Below are 20967 nucleotides of genomic sequence, written 5' to 3'. Positions count from 1 at the left end.
TGCCTGTACACTGCATTGCTGGCCACAACAGCTGGACTGACAAGAAAAACCCTGAAACTGATAAAATCAAAGAAAAAATGAAAGATGCAAACAGAAGTAACACCAATCAAAGACCCCATTTTATCTTCCTGTCTCCTTCACTTGCTGCCTTAGGACATCCTGTCATGGTCAGGTTACAATTCTAATTTTCCTAATTTTCCCCTGATTGTGTTAAAGCTGATTTTTCTCAGTACAGGGCTACAGGGCTGGATGTGCACCTGTGTGCTGCTAACGTTTCCTATACTGGTATTCAAGCTGTAGTGTAAGAAGAAAACTTCGGCAAAAGTTGAAGATACTGCCTTTGCATGGGGTTTCAAATAGCTGGAAATTATCTGTTTTTAATATAGCAGCTAGATGCATCTCCACACTGTAAGCATTCTGGTCTTAGACAGATTAAGGTTCTCAGGGAAAAAATACCATCTAGAGCTACAGAGGCCATGGGAATGTCCTGCAGTCTTAAACTGCCCATTGTCAATGCCACAACTTTATTTACACAGAGAACACTTCCACAGCAGCTGCTGAAAAATACCCAGAGCCAGCAAAAAAGAACGGAGAGCAAAATCTTTTCAGAAGTGTTGTGCCATCTGGTCCTTACTGTTCATGTAAACACCGTCCTTTTGTAAAAAGTCCCCAGTACATGACAGGTTTTACTCAGTCTCTTCACAATGTTTTTCCTTCAATGCTTCTGCCTTAAATTTGAGCGGGTACTGCAGATTCAGAGAATATACATATGCTGTCTATCAGCTCCTTGCTTTTTGCCCACTTCATTATTAAGAAGAAAATTGCAACATCTGCACTCTAAGAAATATATTTCCCTGCTTAAACCTGTGCTTTCACAGTCCTGGAACATTGCATGGGGGCTGCTGTTTGCTGCAATTAACAGTCTCAGGAAATTAAAGACCACAACTAATGCTGTGTTCCAGCAGGATTCTGATTTCTCATTCTCCCTTTATTTGGGAAGCAAATGCAATGCCATTTGCAATTTTTTTTTTCCTACCTTTTATTTTTGAAAAACAGGTAGTTCTGTACTGTGCTTGATTAATTTTCCTAGTTGAAACTCAAGTCTCCAGGGCAGCATTCATTCATTTATTCTCTACCAGCATGATATTGTCTGTTTTCCTCAGATGTTATTTTCCTCAGATGTTACTCTGTCCGTGTGTCCTCTCTCCACTACTCCCCACCACCACGGGACAGCTCTGCCCCTCGGCACCTGTATAAAAGCACAGCCTCCCGTTTCTCTTTGCCTACCCAGCACATCAGGACTTCAGGCAGACCACAGGAGAGTGGCCTGGCCCAGCCCTTAATTTTTGTGCATCACAGACCACAATGAATGTGGAAAAGTTCAGACAAAAGGGGATCCCTGAAACTGCGTTGTTTTTTTGTCTATAAGCAGTACCCATTTTTTCAATCAGTTCTCATACTCTCATGCTTCCCCTGCCTGTGGCACACATCCTCTAAGGTATTTCTTTCATATTGTCAATGTGGAATTGTGAATTTCTCTGGAAAAAAAATAATGGGGAGACTGGCATCATGTTTACTGCTAACTCTGCTAGTGTTGGAGCAAGGGAATAGCATGTGTCTTGAGCCTGGCACCAGACACTCTCGCATTGTCATTTTCTCTACTGTCCAGAAGTCACAATAGTGTTCTGAAACACAGATTTGTGTCTAGCTCTACAGAATTGGTATTCTTAATTCAGAATACATAGTTCTTGCAGGAGCTACAGCTCATAAACACAGACTATGTGAAAACAGTTCATAAACACAAGTTATATTCCCCCTACCAAATCCCTACCTTTTGTCTGCGATGTTCAGCTGTACATAACAATCCTCGTTATTCCTCTTCCCATCACTGCTATCATTTCCACTGGACTCAGTGAACATAAAATACCTCTAGCATGCATAAAGGAGAGAGAAACAGAGAGCAAGAAGCTCTCATTAAGCATTTATGTTATCAGAAATAGACTGACCAGGGCTAGGGACTGGTACGACAGCAATCTGCTCAAAAGATGAACAGTTCTTGCCCCGCACCACTGAACAGGCTGTGTCCCAAGATGAGCTCTCTCTCTCTCTCCCCCAGGAACACAAGTCCCATGTATCTGGCACAGTGACCTGATCTGCCCCAACCAGTGAAGATGCTTGCACTGAGCCTTTACCCTGCAATTTGGAATAATTTGGTAACAGTCCCTGAAGTCTTTGGTGGTCTGGCTGCATAGCTACACACAGGGAGATGACCCAGCATGGGCATTTCCAGAACACACACAGATAAATCTAAAACTCTTGTCTTCCCAGAATATAAACTAAACCGTCACAGTCTATACCCTTTTTTAGGGCATAAGCAAGTCAATATATCATCTCTTACTACCAACCCTTCCTCTCCCCTTGCTTTTGACAGAAAAATATCTGGATTGTAATTTGAGATGACATTGTTACAAATGAGGGTTATAAGGAAGTTCAGCCAAAGAAAATCCCACACACTACTTTCCAGTAATAAGAACAGAAAAGGGAGTAGCAAAATCCTCACATGATCCTTTTCTCATCTCCCCTTTCATATACCCAAACTCAAAGATGCTTCTCATCCAAATAGGGACCAGGCAGGGACCTGCACAGCCAGGACAGTGAGCCTCAGGATGTAGCATCTCTTACCAATTTCCTGAAAAGAGCTGCTGAGATGTGCTGCTTCTGAATGCTGTATGGGCCTTGGGCTCTGACGGGACAGTCGGTGGGACACCGCAAGGTGATAAAATGCTGTAGATGAAGATCCTCTCCTGGAAAGCTGCAACCTTAGCATCTTTGTAAAGGGGAGTACAACCATGAGCAGCATCCGTTGGGTTGATCTTCGTCTCCTTTCTCTGTCTGCAGAGAGCTGTTCATTGAGGCACACCCTAAAGCAGGAAAATAATCATTAAAAATACCCCAAACCTCCTGTGTTGTCACAGTTAGGACAGAATCAGGACCTCCAGCATGTCAAATTCTTGGCAACCTGAGGATAACAGGAGAAGGAAAAATCTTTCAGCAGTCATATCACCTACCAAGCTGTTTAATGCCACTTTCAAAGACTTTAAAGGAGATGGGGGTCCTAATACAACCCTCTTGTCACAGCACTGTTTGTGGTCATGCAGTCATTTAACTACCCCGAGTCAAAAAAATGGGTCTGGTCTTGAATCAGTGCCACAAACCTGCTGAAGAACATCTCATGACAAGAATTTCCATAGCTTAGTTATGAAATGTATAAAAATATCACATTTTTTTAAAAAAATTAATTGTCCTCCATTTTCTTCCAGTCCTTCCATGCTACATGGAAAGCTTGCACAGGACCCAGAAGTACTTTATTACTCAGCATTGTGTAAGCCATATACACTGTAACTTGTCTCCTCAGTCAAATATGCAGGCTTCACCTTTTCCATCTGTTCTGATAGGGAAATCTTGTCATTCTCCACAGCATGTTATAACCTGTTTTAAGGCCTACTTGTTCTGTGTTTGCATGGATTCTTTCTGAGGGGCAGCTGGAACTGAAGGCTGTATCCTGGAAGATGATGTATGTTTCTGGAGGCAGCTGTATTTATCTCCCAGGAGCAGTGGCTGTATATTTTCTGCTATTACTATTCCAAAATTCTCCCAGAACATGACTTTTCTCTCTGGTTCCTAGCTCCTGTCTTCTTAGCCCCATCAAGAGTTTTCCCTGCCAGGTATGGGGGGAGCCTGGGAGCAGCTAAGATGGGGGCACAGGAAAATGGGGACTTCAGAGCCAGGAACGGCAGTGCCACATCACCACCCCGCTGTGCTGCAGCTCCCCCAGTGATGCCACAGCCCTGGGACACTGTCCAAAACAGCACTTACCTTGCAGAGACTGGAAAACCCCACACATTTCCTGACCTAACTGGGAACATCAACAACTGCCAAAAAAGCAACGTGCGTGTTTGTGGCTGGCGTTACGAGCTTGTGCCCGCTACAGAAACCGAATCTGTGCAGCCCAAGTACTGCAAAGCAGAGTGTGGGTCACAGAACCACAGAATGTAAGAGATTGGAAGGGACCTTGAAAGACCATCTAGTCCAATCCCCCTGCTGGAGCAGGGTCTTCTCATTTAAAGGGGAGATTTTCTTTTAATCATAGATATACACCGGTGGTCACTCCATTAGCTGTTTTGGGGATAGGGGAATGCAACCACTCACGGAAAAGCTAAAATTAACTATTCCTGAGACTAATTTCTTGCTTTGTATCACAATAGGAAAGAAGTCTTCTATCCTTGGTATGATTATGTAAGCATTCCAGTTTGTAATGCCACAGAAATGTGTTGTCGGATGAAGCCTTAGTATAAAACACTATATAAAAGTATATTATATATATATTATATGTAATATATTATAAATATATATAATAAATATATTTATATAAATATATATTTATATTTAAATTTATATAAAAATATATAAATTTATTAAATTAAATTTATATAAAAATATATTTATATTATATATATATTATATAACATATATATGTATAAAAGTATAAAAGAACTTTTCACATTTTGCTTCCATAATGAACAGGAATATTTCTGCAGTACTTCAGTGGCTAAGAAAAAAAATCCATCCCAACTTTTCTCTCAAGGACCTCCCAATCCCCCTGCCAAAAAGGGTAAATATAAAGCTATCAGAAATTATGATCCATTTTCTAACACGTTTATTGCTTACAGGCACAGTCTCAGTTATCTTTCCTTTGGATTTATTTGTAGATTAAATAAACATAACCTCTATTAGATTTCATAATGAGTAAAACCTGTGAGCATCTTGCTTGTCACTCCACCAGAGGAGCTAAAACACTGCAAAACACAGGTGTTCTACTCATCCTATGACAACACATTGTAGAATAGAGCCCCAGAGAAAGCAGTAGGACAAAAAAATCTGCACAATCCTTTTCCAACATTCCAGTTTCTTACAGGAGCTTGCAAAAGCTGCCTCATCTTGTTCCCACCCATCAGAAAGGCTAGGCATCTGCCACCTGTCTTGTTGTTGCTCTGTACTCAGTACTGCTTTGACACTTTGCAAAACTTTGAGCTGAAAGGAACTAAAACTGCCTTTTTTTTTTTTTTTTTTTTTTTTTTCTTGCTAAAGGAGATATATCATTATGTTGTCATAGTAAACTAACAATGAGAAATGGCTACGGCTTCAGCCCCACCAGAGATCAGCCCCACAGCCTGAAGAGAGGGCATCTGCTGAAAGGCCACCATGGCACTCGGCTGGAGGAGTGTGTGACAGCTGGGAGGCAAGAGCTGATGACTGTCCTGATTGCACCACCCTGCCCAAATACAAGGCTCATTAGCTCCAACAGGAAATAACCGCAGCTTTTTAATTTACTCAATACGAATGCATCAGAGGATGGACACGGGGATCAGTTTGTTTGATTTTTCACTCAGCTGTCAAGGAAGGCACAAGTGCAGACAATTGTTATGGTTGGTAGCTACTAATTTTCATTTGTCCAAAGACATAAAAATCTGTGGTCCGAGGAAGCGTCTTTGCCCTTGGCTGTCACTTGTGGTCAGGGCTGTGGCAGTGAAGCCTCAGCTTGCACTCCCAGGAAAAAAGCTCTGCAAAGATCTGAGTGATCCCATGCTAGCTTAACCTCTCTTTTAAACAGAGTGCACGTGTCCTCAGGTGAACAGGTCAGCACCAGGCCAGACATATCCTGAAAAGGAAACAGGAATTGGAACATGAGGGACCCACCCCATATGTGTGGGAAAGTAAGGAAGAAAATCCAGTGTTTCCTCCTAAAATGGTTTTAATAGCTGCAGCCCTTCAGAATGTAATTAATGTTTATATACCCACTTATGAGAGCAAAATAGCCAATTCCTCTGGAAGACTATTAACTTGACTTTTTTGCCTCTGTGCATTGTAACCAATTAGGAACCCAAGATCTGCAAGTGTTAGATTCACCCAAAAACTCTGAAGTTGCTTATAAGTGAATGGTAATTTCATAAAAAAAAAACAATAAATTGGACAAATTAATTCAGATAGAATAAGAAATGATCCAATTCTTCACTGTGGTATTCAAAGAAAAAGAGATGACTGAGTCACTCTCTTCTTTATGTACTTTTCACCCCACTCAGTCTGACTTGGTACATCCACTTTATTCCATGGAAGATCCCCATGACTCCAAGGAGCAGATGGATTGTGCCTTTAACTGAACACTGCACACTTCAGACTTTATAGCTGGCCTGAAGTTCTGGCTTCATGTTTGGGGCTCCTGTTATCTCCAGGAATGCAAATGATTAATAGTGACAACTCAAGCAATGGATCACAGCAAATGTCTAGGAAAAAATCACTAAGTCCTGGACTGTCAGTCCTCAATGACAGAAATGTGCAGAGAAGAGTGGCCCTGGAGCATTTTTTTTTTTTTTTTTTAAACTGAAATTAGATTTGTGTTAGAAAACGTTCTATCTCTGCTAATATCTGCTCCCCTGTTAAGATTTCCTGGTAACATGATGTTAATAACATTACAGGCCAGATCCCCTGTTTCCATATACTAGATTTGCAATGAGTTTATCTATGTCTGCTTCTAGTTTAGGATCACATTTCATGTTTTGATTAACTTCAAATATAAGTAATACGACCTAAGTTTTGTTTTGAAGGTACATATGACTGTTCAGTGCTTGCTGGAGAGGGTCTGGTTTGCTTACCAAGGTGTCTTCTTTGCCTTTTCCCACAGTATATTTTGACAGTTCAGCACTGCTGTTTCCGCTTGTTTTGACTGTGGTGAACATAGGGAGTTCTGGATGACTTCAGGTCTTCTGTTCTTGGTAACAATGAACAGAGGTTCCTCCACACACTGTAAGACATGGATGTATAGGCATTAGTTTGGACAGTTTCAACAGATTTTATGTAAGTTTGTGCCACGAACCTGACTCAGATTCATTACACATTTCTCTGTAGGTTTCCTTCTGGGTTTCATTTTCACAGGTCACTCATAACAGCCACTTGAACGCAAATCATGAATAAAGATCACTACAGACTAAGCACATCCATTCCAAAAATCCATCTGCCTCCCAGTACAGGAGGTCCAAAAATCAGCTAGACTAGTGATGGGACAAAACAGGACCAGAGTACCCATGACTGCAACAGGCCACTTTTAAAAGGCCATTATAAAAGTGATATATGATGTTTCAAGAGCAGTGTACCCCAGAGATGCCATGTCCAATTTCTGTGGTAACAGATTTTTCCCCTCTACAATATTCTGGTTCCTTGCACTCAAGTTGTCTTCATCTCTCAGCCCTGTGAGCAGAAGCAGATGAGAAGAAGGTTCCCTCATACCTGCCCCACCATTACTGTCTCTACAGGGAAAGGAAGTTTTCCATCACTGAGCACCCAGAGGCTTTGCAGGGCTCTTTATAGCCACCTCTGCATCCCACGCCTCACAGCGCACATATGGCAGGAGAGAGGGTGGCAGTGCCTGTGGGGGCTCAGATTCAGGTGCTGCCAGCTGCTGGCTGAGGGCAGCAGACAGACCAGCCACCTTCCCTAGGGACTGGGAGTGTCCCCAAGGGTGTCCCTGCATCTGAGAGCTGCACTGGTCCCCACCCTCTGCATCAAACTGGTGCTGCTTTATCAACAAGTGAGGGCAACCCAGCAGTTACGCCTTTGGAGTCCTGTGTGTTCTCAAACACAACTGTCTAACTCTGCAATAAAAAGCTGAACTCCTTTCCTTACAAAAAACAGGCCAGAGAGTGGGAAGTGGGGGCTTGGAAAGAGAAAGAGAGTGGGCGAGAGATTAAACAGCCTCTGGTATTCAATGCCTGTGGATGACAGTTTCAAAAATATTTCTAGGGATATACTTGGCAGGCACTTGCCTGCAATTTCCTTCTAGATACATATAAACAGCAAAAGCACACAAACGGCCTCTTACTCAAAGAGATATAATTATCTTAATTGTTGTACACGTACAAACACAGTTTAATAACTGCCTAGGACACCTCTCCCACCAGTGCCCCTTCCTCTTCCCCACAAGCCATACGACCTGTCCTCACCACACAAACAGGCCAGACTAGAGCCCAGGCCACTGGCACAAGAAGCTGAAGAGGTTTGTGTTTCCCCAGTCCTGTCACAGCACCTACACACGTCAGGTTTCAGAAAGGGTCCTGGAATCCCAGGAGATGTAGGGGCTGAGTTCCCAATGCTTTTTAAAGAGTTGTGAGTGCCTCTTTACTCCAAGATCCTCTGAAAATCCTGCAGTCACAGACCCACAAAAAAAATATTAACCAAGTGACAATTTCCTCTAATGTGTAGAGGCAATTCCCCAGGGGCAAAACACTAAGTTACAAAGAAGAGTATAGACAGACGGAGGGGAGATTGAGAAGTAGGAAAAGAAAATGACGAGAGGAAAGGGTGGAAAGAACAAAAACAGGGAGGCAAAGGAGAGTACAGGGAACAATAGGCATACAAGCTGGAAAGGACTGTCATTGTCTTGCTGTTGCTTTCTGCTGGGTTTGATACCTCTTTCTCTGTTTTTGTTTTGTTTTGTTTTTCTTTCCCTGAAAATCAATGAAACATTTTTATTTTGAGGGAGAAGGAATGGGGAGGTCTGAGGCAGAACGACTTCTGCCAGCTCTGTGGTCCCAGCCAGTTTTGTGGGTACTGTGCACTGTCAGCCCTTCCTGCTGCACTGGATTTGACACCAAGCTCAGGAGGCTGGTGGGGAGCAAGAGTGAGAGGGTAGGGAAGAAGGAATAGCAAAGGAAGGGAAGAACAAGGTGCACAGGCCTTGGAAGGAGGTCCTTGCATGGGGGAGGATAATCAAGCAGATGAAAAGCACAGAGGAAGAGACTTGTTGGCCTGGCCATGCAGCAGCAGCTCCAGGCTGGCTGAGGAAGTACTTCAGCAACATAGAGCAGACCTCCAGCGCTGGCCGAGCTGCTGCTGCTGCTTCCCGCCGGCAACTTTATCTGGGGATAAAGAACAAAGGCAAGAGAGAAGGGGAAGGAAGGAAGGAAGCAGGGAGCTGCCTCCTGCCACCTTCTAACATCAAATGGCTGCAGGACATCAGCCTGAGAACCCTTTGAAGTGTGATTCTTACAAACTACTAAAGTGGGCAAAAACTTTTTTATTTAAAACAAACAAAAAGTTAAATCAAACTAACATCAGCGTTGGGAATGTGCAGCGATAATCCCTGAGTGGAAGCCAAGCCCTTCTGAGTCCAGCAGAACACCCATGGCTTCCCACCCCGTGGAAGGGGTGGAAAGGAGAACAGCTATGTATGTCCTTCGTGACTTTTTTCCCAATCCCAAGGCTTTCCAGTGGTTTGCAAGCCTTGCCAATCATTTGTAATGCAGGCAACTGGATCACCTCTGCAGGCAACTCTGGATCACCTCTATAGCCAGGCACATAGAACAGGGAGGCTAGCAAAACAAGAGCCAACCCCAGAACAAACTCCTTGGAGTACAGGCATGTTTCAGCAGGGCAGGGATTTCCCATAGGAATGATAGGTGTGCTAATGTGGATATTGATTTAACTTTTTGAATTAACCTGACATACTACTGCCATGCAAATAAACGCCATATGTTTGTACACAGGCTGAATTCAATCATAAGCTCATAATGCAAATAAAATCATAATGCAAATGACTGTCACACAGTAAGCCCTTGGATATATGTGCAAAAAGTACCGTTGCAATTAAAATGTGAGATATTAATTCAGAAAGTAGACTGATAATGAGTAATTTGTTCACTGAATTAACTAACCTGCTAGCTACACGAACGAGTGGTAATTACAGGTATCATGAAACGGAGTCACACTGCGTAGCTGCGCTATAATTATATTTGCTGTATTAAAGTGTGACCCTGGTATTACAATGAGAAACGAGATGAAAAGCAGGAGAAAAATCCCAGCTCAGGAACCAGGCAGGTGGAACAAAGCCACAATGGTGCGCAGAAAGCTACTTTTACTGACTTCACAGCTCCCTGCCAAAGATATACACTGCACACATCTCCGGAGTGACAGAGGAATCACACAGGTTTGTACTGGTATTGCACACACACACTGCTCTGGCTTAGTATCAACCCTGGAATCACTGCTTTGTGCCATTACCAGTGACAGGCAAACTCCCTAACAGGAGTAAACTGTCAGTTGTACAAATCCCATATTTTCCCTGCAGTATATTTGGTCCTGGCAGACTTGTTGTTGAATGCACGTACATCAGGCTGGTGCCAATGCACTCTCCTCCCCCTGGACCATTCTGCCTAAAGCTAAAAAGTTGGAAGGAAGAGGAGAGACTGTTTTAGCTGGGCTTATGGTTGCTGGGTTTTTATATATTGCTTTTCAAGTGGCAAAGCTTGCTGATTAGCTCTGTGACCTTTCCAGTGCCCAGTCAGCTCAGAAGAGGCATGGGAAACACGCTGAGGAAAAGAGCTGGGAGGAAAGAAAGCATGGGAAAGTAGCCAGAAAAACAAAACAAACAAAACAAAAAAAAGAGTGGGAGAAGGAAATGTAGGGAATCTGTTCAGAAGAGCAAAGAATATGTCATAATAGTACTTACAGATGCCCCCTCTGGCAAATACACATCTCCAGTGGCAGGCCTGACACGTTTTGTCTTTATTCCCAAACCTGAAAGGAGTAAGACCTGGTTGAACTTGTGTAACACTGCCATCCAGTGCTGCGAGTGTGCCCCAGGCTGCAGCTGCACCTCTGCACCCTGATCTGTCCCATCCCAGGGCAAGGCCACCACCCTAGTTGGGCCCAGGTGTCACCATCCTCAGAGCCATGTCCCATGCTGTGGTCCCCTGCCCACAGACACCCTGGCAGGTCTCCAGCCTGTGGGAGGAGCAGGATCTGGAGGGCTCAGCCATCCTCCATCACTGGAACACCTGGAACATCACAGATCACATCAGTGAACCCTCCTGGAAAGCCTCTGAGCCAGGTTAACCCTCCTCTAACAACTCAGGAGCTTCCTTTAAAGTGAAGATTATAAAAACAGCTCTGTTAGATTAGGTCAAAAGGCTAGAGATTTTAGACTCACTGATTGTATTGGCTGGAGTAGTCAGGAAGGGCAGTTTGTCACCATCATCTTCTTTGCCACAAGATCACCCAAAGGAATAAGGAAGTGAACCCATCCACTTATTTCCCCCCCCTATTCTCCAGATCTTTAACAGTCCAAGAAGGAAGACTTCTATGCTAAATACACCAACAAGTAGTTGCATGCCCTTGGGCTTGAGAAGCAATATGGGGTAGCTGGTGTCCTCCTTTCTGGAAGGGGGACACTGGTGCTCAGCCCACAAGGCAGATAGAATCGCAGACCACACATGAGGATGTTGGCTGGGTTTTCCTCTAATGGTCACCACAGTTAAATTTGACGAGAGACAAATTTCCTAAGTTTTAGAAAAATAAAGTTTAAACTTCTTCAAGCAGCCAGAAGGGATATTCTCAGACATCTTTCAGTCTTGACCTGATTTTTCTTGTTTTTTTTTTAGGTGGCTACAAAGATCTGACTAATGTTTTGAGACCAGTTTTATTTCAAGACCTCTCTCATAATAAATATCGTAGGTTGATTAACACAACCCCAAATAAGTTACATGCAAAAGCCTCAACATATGCAAAGATAATCTTTGTCTTTCTCTTGCTTAATAGCACAGCTTTTCTTTTTTTGTGATGCTTCTTCAGAGTTTTGTGCAAGCCTTTCCCATGCCAGCTCATTCCCTTTTATAGAGAAACAATTTTCTTCTGGATCCATTTATCAACTTTCATCACAGAGATGTCTGGAACTTCTTCACTACTAACTAAATTGATAAATTTGCTTCTGAATAATCACAAAAATAGCTTCCTTCAACTGAACAGCAGCAGAATGGACTGCAATGAATCACAGAAATAGATCTGTTGGCTTTTGAACATGCTTCAGCAGGAAAACTGCAGCTGAGTTCGATAAAATACAGTCACTTTCTCTGCTGACATGCATATTCGGGACAAAATCTGCCTTTCAAACCAGGTGAATCTGAAAGGAAACCTTTGAAGTAAAACATAGAATAATGTCCTGCATGGCTGAGGGAGCAAAACCAAACAAATGTTTCTTCTTTATTTTACTGTAGCTATATTTAGTTAATATTGAATGGATTGTTTGAAAATTTAATGTAAGGATTGATAGTGGGGATTGTGTTTTTATTCTTGACTTGCAGAGATGCATCATTATTAATTAAAGCATACTGTACCTTCTGAAGCCAAGCGTACAGCACAGAGTATTTTCCATTTCTTTACGTTTAAAGTTTTTTAATTAAATTTCTGGAATATGCACAGTAATAACATTGTTTTTGCAAAAAAAAAAAAAAAAAAAAAAAAGCTTCTAACTGTTCATTGATGTAGGTGGAAGGATACAGTAATTCTTTTTACCTAGGAAAGTAAGCCCCAGAAGTTTGGCTTTGATTATCTGTTGCTTCTAGGCATTAGTTTTGTCTTACTCTGTGGAAAAAACATTAAACTCCAGAATTCTTCCAGATGAGCTTAAAATCAAAATCTGTTGGGAAGAGATCTATGTTCAGTTTTTTATGTTGCTTCCACTTGCTCAGATAACACGCAGCCATCACTTCTCATTTCTGATAATTAGAAGTCCCTCTTTTGGTCTTCAGTAGCAAAGGAGCACAGCACAGAGCATCACCTCTGTTGGCCTTTCAGCACCAGCCTAATCTTGAATACATGAACTAAGCTCTCTGTGCTTAACTAACAACCTTTTAGATGAGGATAAACACCAGAATCAAAAGGTTGTTATGAGAATTATGTGCATTCCTTTAGAAAAAATTAAACAAACAACATTTTTCAAATGCAGATCACTACCAGCAGCATGCCAGAGGGTCACTGTCCTAGAGTTCCTGGTTTCCAAGTTGGAAGAGCCTCTCTGCTTGGCCAGCTCAGCAGCACAACATTAAGGAACAACCACAGTGACCTCTGATACTTCGCAACTACAAACAAAAACACCAAGGAACGACTGTGGTCTTAATACAAATACATATGGTGACATACAACGATGACATAGTAGTGATGAGGTGAAAATCCTCATTCACAGAGAGCTCAGCTTTAAGGCCTAAAATGCAAACTGTGCGTTTGTATAACAGAGGGTTGCTGGGCCCTGTTAGTACCAGCCAATTATGGCGCCGCTGTCAGTGTGGGCAGTGAAACCTGCTGGCTTGGTTTCCATCCCTGCTGGCATCCTTATCCCTGCTGGGAAAAGTGCAGGAGAAAAAAATTATTTTAAACATGAAGGTGGGCCCTCCTGTTTTTAGGTTCTCAACATTAGCACCTAGGTGGGAACGGATTAACAGAAGCAACACCTCTCCAAAAGCCTGGTGTGTGAAACAGCCCAGCTGGGCAACAGGCAGGGGACTCAAAGACTGGTCTTAGCTGAAGGCCAGGTTGGGCCCTCACCCAGGGCAACATATTGATGGGGAAGGGAAGAGACACAGCACGAAGGGGAGATCCTCAAAGGTCACAGCAGCTGCACCTTAGCAAACTGGGGTCCTCCAAACATATCATAAAAATGAGTCTTGCACATAAGTGATTTCTTTTAACCATTCTTCAAAGGCTATTGCTTGCTGTTCCCCACCCTGTGCTCCCAGTATAGTACTGTATTCCACACTCATCATCCGCAGAAATCCAGATTTTCTTACTCATCTATCTATTAGCCCTTAAAGTCTTTTGGTGCCAGAAATGCTCCCAGTTCAATAACACAATTGCATTGAAGGAGACTGTAACAGAGGAAAACAACTAAGTTTCTCTGAAGTGGAATCAATTTGCAGCAGATTTATGTACTTCAACTACGTGCAGCACTTGCCTTGTATCCAGGCACAGAGTCATAGAAGGTTGTGATGGAAAGTCCCATTCATTTCCATCAGTCATTTCTCTGAGGTCTGGGGGAGGAATGCTACCCACAGTACATCTTTGAGGCCATTGTCACATGCATTTCTAAACTAAACCATCTTCCGCTGTTGAGCATGAACTTTAACAGACAGAAGAAGAGCACTGTGGGGAATTTTAGGCCTCACTTTACTCAGATAATTAATATCATATAATGCTGTCTCCCCGTTGCCTCCCTTCCTGCATAGTTATACAGGCTAAATCTACAGAGAGATTTTTTACTTCATTCAAAATGCAAATCCTCAGAGCCCCTTTTTCATCTGCTGCCTGATTTTGGAGCTGGCTAAATTCCCATGACATCTAAGATCCCATCCGTAAAACTCCCTGGTTGCCTATGTTTCTGCCTCTGGGCCTGCCCAAATATACTCAAGCCCTGACAACACTGAATATCTCAATATTTCAGTCCTACAGGGATTCACAGATAAGGCATTCCTCTTCCAGCAGCTGTAGCTGCTAACTAGAATCCTGTAGGGATTTCTACAATGGAGAGCTAGCACAGGCCATACCTGCAGGCAGAGGATGGTGGGGCAGCAATAAACTGCCATTGCTTTAATAAAGAAGAGTGGGGATAAAGATGGGGAAAGTATTTCAGAAGAGATGGTTGTGGTGTGTTTCCTTCACTCTTGGATATGCTGGTAGTTAAAATCCTTTACCTAAATCTCACTGGGGGATTTCACTGACCAGGTGAATACTGTGAATAGAAGCAGGACAAGCCAGGTAACCAATGCCTTGGATGAGCAGCTTGAATGACGGGAGGTGCCCCATCGTTCAAACATGTGGCTCCTGCTCCTCTCGCAACATTTGCTGCTAACCATCTCAGGGAGTCTCTGACTCTGCACAGCAGCTTTTGCAGCTCTTACTAAGCACCTAAACCTCCACTTACTGCTCACTTCACTGGACAGCAGGGCACCCAAGAACTTGGCACAGAAACAAGAAAATTAAGTTCCGTGCATGACTTTTCTCTACTTTGCAAGTGAGTTTTGCTTGGGAGTCTTGTTTTTTCCACTCAGATGCCAAAAAGCTTGCAAAGCAGCAAATTAGCCCTCTGGATTTAATTATGCATATGCATCAGTAATGGGAGTAATTGCACCATCTCAGTCACATTATGCATTGTACTCACTTGAAACCAAGCTGAAGAAATACCGCTGGCAGCTACAGGAAGACAGAGGAGATAAGATGGTACCAGATTCAGTGAGGCTACCATGTTGTCACCAAACCTACTCTGGTAATTGCTGGCCACAACTCTCCCCCCGCAAGCATGGCTCTCTCCATCACTCCCTTCTGATGAAGGGGTGCTATTAGACTGTCACCCCCTGCGGGAGATCCCCTTGTATGAAAGCCAGAAAGCCACAGGAAGAGGCTCATCTCCTGACTGCATATTCACTAAGAGCCTCAAACAAATTACCTGGTTTCTTCCCCGGGGTTGCCTATGGAACAGAGGCACACACCGCGAATTCATGACATCAAGGTGGAATAACTCACAGCTTGCATCTGCACTGGCAGTCCTGGGCTGCTGTGTGAAAGGGAAAATGAAGTGCAGGGAAAAGCTCCTCGTCACCCACCAAGATGTCCCAGAACACTGCCCACATCCTGCACCAAGCTCAGCAACACCTCACTTTGAACAATACAAGGCCCTGGCCACCTCTCCAGGGGAGGCCTTCCCCTCACACAATAAGTTACTTAAGTTGAACTAAACATATGAGGCAAACCAGAAGTGCTCTCCATGGACACCGTGCAGCACGATGAAGTGCTGGAGATGGTTTGCATGTGTGACTGGTGCAGGCTTATGAAGGGAAACCTGCTTTAGTCTGAATTTGTAGAGAAGTATCATATTTACTTACTTTGCTGCTGGACCACTCTTGCTTTCCCAGAAGTCATGCTTCTAGCTCAGGTCTCTCAGAGGTTTTAGACAAAAAGTTCAAACATCTAACACCTGGGTGGTTTGCAGCTAGGCTGGCACCTGCCATTTGCACAGCACAAAGCAGCCCTCTGGCTGCTTGCAGTGCTCAGGTGTCTTCATGGGGCCTCGCTGGCTCAGAGCACTCTCTACCAAATGCAGTTTGCCAGTTTTGCTATCAGTCACTGGTCTGTCTCCAAACAGTTGGCACAACTGCAGTGTTTCAGAAAAAAAAAAATCACTTACCTCCCACTTCTTTCTCCTTTCTGAAGGCCTGCAGGTGTTTCCATCTTCTTTGACGCCATGCCAGCTTTAATTCCTTGATCCCAGCAGTAGCCTCAGAGGTCTCCAGATGCACCCCATGTTGTTCAAGCTCACTCTCCTCCTACCTATGATTTTATAATTAATAATTCAGTAAATAGCAAATAATAGAAATTTGGCACAGTTATCATCTCATTTGCCTTCATCAGATACAGTCAGATTTAAAGATTCATAACAAATCATCAAAGAAATGTATTTCCAGATGACATAAAAATTGCATCGAGAGAGGGCTGTGTTACAGCACTTGGGAACAAAAAATGTAGACCCTGCACTCCTGAAATGATGAAGCAACTGTCAACAGGAGGTTTCATTTAAAATTATAAATGAAATAGCAAAATTTTAGGAGTTTAATTTCATGCAATATTGATAACCCAGAACAGAAGTTCTTGGACAGGTTACAATCTTCTGTGCCCACACAATAAAAGTTAGCTGTTTGCTGGCAATAGGGAGATGTGTTTTTGGAGTATTTCTTGAAGAAGCAACAACCTTTTGGCAAAAATGGCACATCTGTCACAAAGTATAGCTAGGTCTCACCAGGTGCAGTACTGATGGTGAGGGATGATTGATCTATGGAGCTAAAAGCATGTGGGGGAATTGCATCAATCCTCAGGGCAGTAAGCAGATCACACACTTCAGCTGTGTGGTGTGTTGTGTATAGGAGACGGGGTAATAAAATTACTTGACAGAAGCTCTTTAATGCAAGAAGGTTTTACTATCTGATTCTCAGTCATTTTTCATGTTATGCTGACGTTTGTCTTGGCAAATAGAGTTAAAAATGAGTGTATAACATGACCTCCATCCTCAGTGAGTGGAAAATTCTGAGTAGGTATGTGATTAAAACTTGTTTTCCATGGGTTTATGTAAATAAATAGATTACATGACAAAGAAGGTTCAAGGCATTTGCATATGGAGGTCAAGTGAGTGACACCAACCGAAGAACAAAAAAGATCAAAGTGACACTTGGCACACACAGGTTAACTATGAAAAAACACATGTTTATATGCATCAAGCCTTTTAGTGCTGTGTATTTAAAGTAAAATTGCTTGCTAGTGGATAAAACATGCTCCTGACACTTTCTTCCTTCTATTTATTCCAAAAAGCCAGGACAGTCATAGGTTGATTTATCTGCATCATTAATTTAAACACCTTTGGGCAAGTCAGGAAAGTACAAAATCTGTTCTGCATGTACCTAAAATACAGCCCTACAGTTGTAATCGTGGAATTAGATAACGCTATTGGGCAAACAAATTTATAATCTGAACACTTGCAGGAAGACACTTGAATTCCATTGGTTAAAAACACACAGATATTGATAATATATTACAAAATGTTCCCTGATCATTTCCATGTATTTAGAGCACTTAATAGTTAACAAGGCACAGGGCTGTCATCATTACAAAGTTTGGAAAGGTATTCTGTAAAGATGTGGCACAGACATCATGTTGCATAGATTACTCTGGGCAAGTCTTGATGTAACCTTTGCACAGAGTGCAATGCACAGCATTCACCCTCTTTGTTCCAATAATGTACATTTTGACTGAGATTTTTCAAAGTTTCTTCAAAATGTCTTTTAAGATACCTACTTTGCTACAAAATTGAACTCCAGCATCTTGATGTCTTCAGAAAGTAGATGCTAGTGCCAAATCTCAGGGAAAAACTGGGTATCGTTTCCATTCCAGCAGTATAAAACTTTTATTCTTAGTCCTACAGAATCAAGGACTTTGAAACCTACAATTTAACTTTGAAGAAGAAAACATACTTGAAGAAGAAAATCTGCTAGCTGTACAGGATTATATCCAACCCACCATACTACCAAAGTAAGTCAAACATGAATATAACTCTGAGGAGTGACAAAAGAAGAAAATTCGAGGTTAAGGAGTTATGTTTGCAGAAAGCAATGATTCCTTTGCCAAAAAGAATAGCAAACAACACCTCTGGAGATGTTCAGAAAGGCAGAAACCCAACTATGCCTCAGAGCTGGATGAAAAGGCAGGATGCAGGTAACTGTTAAAGATGAGTGTTTTTACAGTTCAGCACACAGGTCACCCATACCTTAAAAGATGCCAGTTTGTGTTTCTGTACGTGCAGAGCTGTACACAGGCATCACTGAATTATATTTTCAGTTGTGGAAAAAAAAAATAAATTCTTTCCAGTACAGCAAAAGCACTTGGGTATAGAGTGAGTTGCCTCCAATACTCAAAGTGAAGGTAAAACCAAGTAAGTGTCAGCCATTCTTCTCACAGCACGTGTTTTCATGTAGTGCACCTTCCTCTCTGCACTCCCAAAAGGCAGATCTTGGTCCTCCATCCATGGAGAAGCTGTACATATCTTCTCCTCAGTCTGGAGAGGAGAGTTGCATGGCACCCTTGGGTATGTTCCAGCTTTTTGAGTCGAAAGTGCTGAGGTCTACTCCAGCCACAACAAGTTAATCAGAAGCTTTCAAAAACTCTTTTTTTTGGAAAAGGCTGTATTTATGTTTCATTTGAGGAAAGATTCTTCTGCCTCTGGCAGCTCACATTTCTTGCAGATGTAATTTCTATATAACATAACCTTTACTTTTATTACAGTTCCTTGTTAACTATTTTTAGAGTTTATGCAGAACTCACACAATATTTAATCTTTGTCGTAACTCTGAATTTCATCCCAAGGACGGGTTTAGGTTTGTCTCTGGGCAGAACAATCCCACGAGTTGTACAAAGGACACTGGCAAAGGGAGAGGCTGCATAGCTCTGCAGCACAGGCACCGATGGAAGCTGGTGGCTTGTAGGGCAAAGCTGCTTCTCCTCAAAGCTGGCCATGGCAGAGGACTGTGGTAACCGATCACTCAGAGTCTGGCATTTCTCTCTGGTCATTAAACAAAGGCAAAAAATCCCTACGCAACCCAAGATCTAAATAATAGAAGGGACTTTCTGCACAGTTAATTAAAGTATTGAGGTCATTATCTGCCAGTGTCTGACAATCACAATAGAAAATACTGTCCTTCTTTAGAAGGCCCCAGGCTATACAGAATTAAAAATGCCTGCTTTCCTCCTCCTTCCTTTTCCCCTCTTCTATCACTTGCTGCAAAGATTTATTTTTCTTCTGAGAAAAATAACTTATATTTCAGCATTCACTTCTAAATATTCATTGGTGAATTTAGTGTTCTTTTGTGTTCTTCAGTGTTCCAGCTTGCCACATCATTTTACCAGAGCACATTAATCTTAATAGGTGAAAACTAGGATTTTTTAATTATTTTTTTTAACCTCTGCCTAAATCAGTGTTATGTAAACAAAGTCTATAGCCAGTTAAGCCTGTGGTTCTTCAACAACACAAGGAACAAGCGCAACCAATACTCTGGGAAGTTCCAGCTGAAACAGTGGGAAACTTGCTACTCCCCTTGACAACAGCCCTTGAAGAGGGAAATGATACATATATGCATGTCTATGCAGGTATATATGTATATAGAGACACAGACATATATATGTGTGTGTATGCATACACAGAGTAAAAGAAGAGGGAGTAAGCTGGATTTGAAAATTGATGGCTCTCCCTTCAGAGAATTATCTATAGAGCAAAACCAAAATGGGTGGGACTTACTCTGCTTCTTCAGCACTGTTTATCTGTCTCAGCAGACTTTGCACCACAAGAAACTCTAGTAGTTTTGGTCCTAGAAAGAATCTTTATCATTTTCTGTCTCAAGAAAGGCCTTCAGAAGGTTGTTGTCACAAGGGCAGGAAAGCATCCTTAAGGATTTCAGCTTCCCTTCACCTAGGATTTAAGATACAGAATAATGATGAATATTCAAGTTACTTTCTCTCTCTCAGTTCAGCATTAATCCACGTATCTCCAGTGCATTATCTCTATGTAAGCTAACAAACACCAGAGATATATGTAGACAGGATAGAGAAGAACTAGCAAGCTTTAATTAAATGGTGACTGAGCATGTGAATGGCCACTTGTCAAAAAAAAAAACAACCACAATCGTTGTGTACCCTGACACACAAAATTGATGACCATGGTAGCCACGACATCAGGCACCTACGCAGATTCTGAAGGTGAGAACAACAGGAGGGAAGGGAATTACTCGTGATGGGAGTCTACAGGGGGTCTTGGCTTTTTTCTCCTTCACTGCACTACTGCGTTAAATTGTGCAGTCACTGGTAACATCAGAAAACAACACAGTGGCTGTTGGCAGCACAGAGACTGCCAAGAACTAGGTGAATCAGAGGAGTAGAAAGGAAGACTAGAGCAGAACAAGAAGTAATATCACTCTTATAATCATTTAAAGTAATTTTTATCTATGTAAATAGTTTCAGTTAATGACAATGATTTGTCATTACATTCATCAACATCATTTGCCACATGCATACTAAGCAATCTCTGCAGTCAGCATTTCTCACAGTGTTCTCTTCAGATGTTCTTGTAGAGAGAAAAGTGACACAGATATCCCAACAAAACAGGTTAAAGAGAAAGACAGGTGTGTTTGTTTTTCTCCCATCATTCTTATTTGTGACACTCCCATTAGCTTGATGGTTCATTCTAACTGGCACTCAAGTCATTTTTCAAGTGGTAAGCCATTAACTGCCCTTCCTTGGATTGTCTTTTCAGGCCCTCCAACACAATGAGCTTTGATCTCAAACATGGACCAGGTCACTAAGAAACTCACAGCCTCCTTTCAAGGGTTCACATCTCTGGTTTTAGTTTTCTCCTTCACTGAACTGATAGCACAGAGGCAAGTGTATCAGACAGTCTACCTGCAAAGTTGCTTTCTGGAACTTTCTACTAAAGAAAAACAGAAAACTTTTTAGAGGCCTGTAAATTCATAGAAAATACAGACAGAAGGGATCCAGGTA

General features: G+C 42.3%; 2 long non-coding RNA genes across 5 annotated transcripts; one reads left to right on the top strand and one right to left on the bottom strand.

Moving 5' to 3' along the window:
• Nucleotides 1–442: 442 nt before the first annotated feature.
• On the bottom strand, nucleotides 443–20844 carry LOC118168654. Of its 4 annotated transcripts, XR_004751714.1 has the most exons (7): nucleotides 20834–20844; nucleotides 19708–19882; nucleotides 16061–16199; nucleotides 10559–10626; nucleotides 6711–6859; nucleotides 1832–1929; nucleotides 443–835 (listed from the first exon to the last, which is right to left on the bottom strand). It is a non-coding gene; the product is annotated as an uncharacterized LOC118168654 (long non-coding RNA). The 4 variants fall into 4 exon arrangements; XR_004751716.1 differs by lacking the exons at nucleotides 443–835; nucleotides 1832–1929 and adding an exon at nucleotides 2602–2812; XR_004751717.1 differs by lacking the exons at nucleotides 443–835; nucleotides 1832–1929 and adding an exon at nucleotides 3520–3748.
• On the top strand, nucleotides 5667–14511 carry LOC118168655. Its single transcript, XR_004751718.1, has 2 exons — nucleotides 5667–5774; nucleotides 6740–14511. It is a non-coding gene; the product is annotated as an uncharacterized LOC118168655 (long non-coding RNA).
• Nucleotides 20845–20967: the final 123 nt, after the last annotated feature.

Source organism: Oxyura jamaicensis, chromosome 5 (genome assembly GCF_011077185.1).
Source record: "Oxyura jamaicensis isolate SHBP4307 breed ruddy duck chromosome 5, BPBGC_Ojam_1.0, whole genome shotgun sequence".
In the NCBI taxonomy this organism is placed as follows: Eukaryota; Metazoa; Chordata; class Aves; order Anseriformes; family Anatidae; genus Oxyura; species Oxyura jamaicensis.
This window is presented reverse-complemented; position numbering and strand designations above follow the sequence as displayed.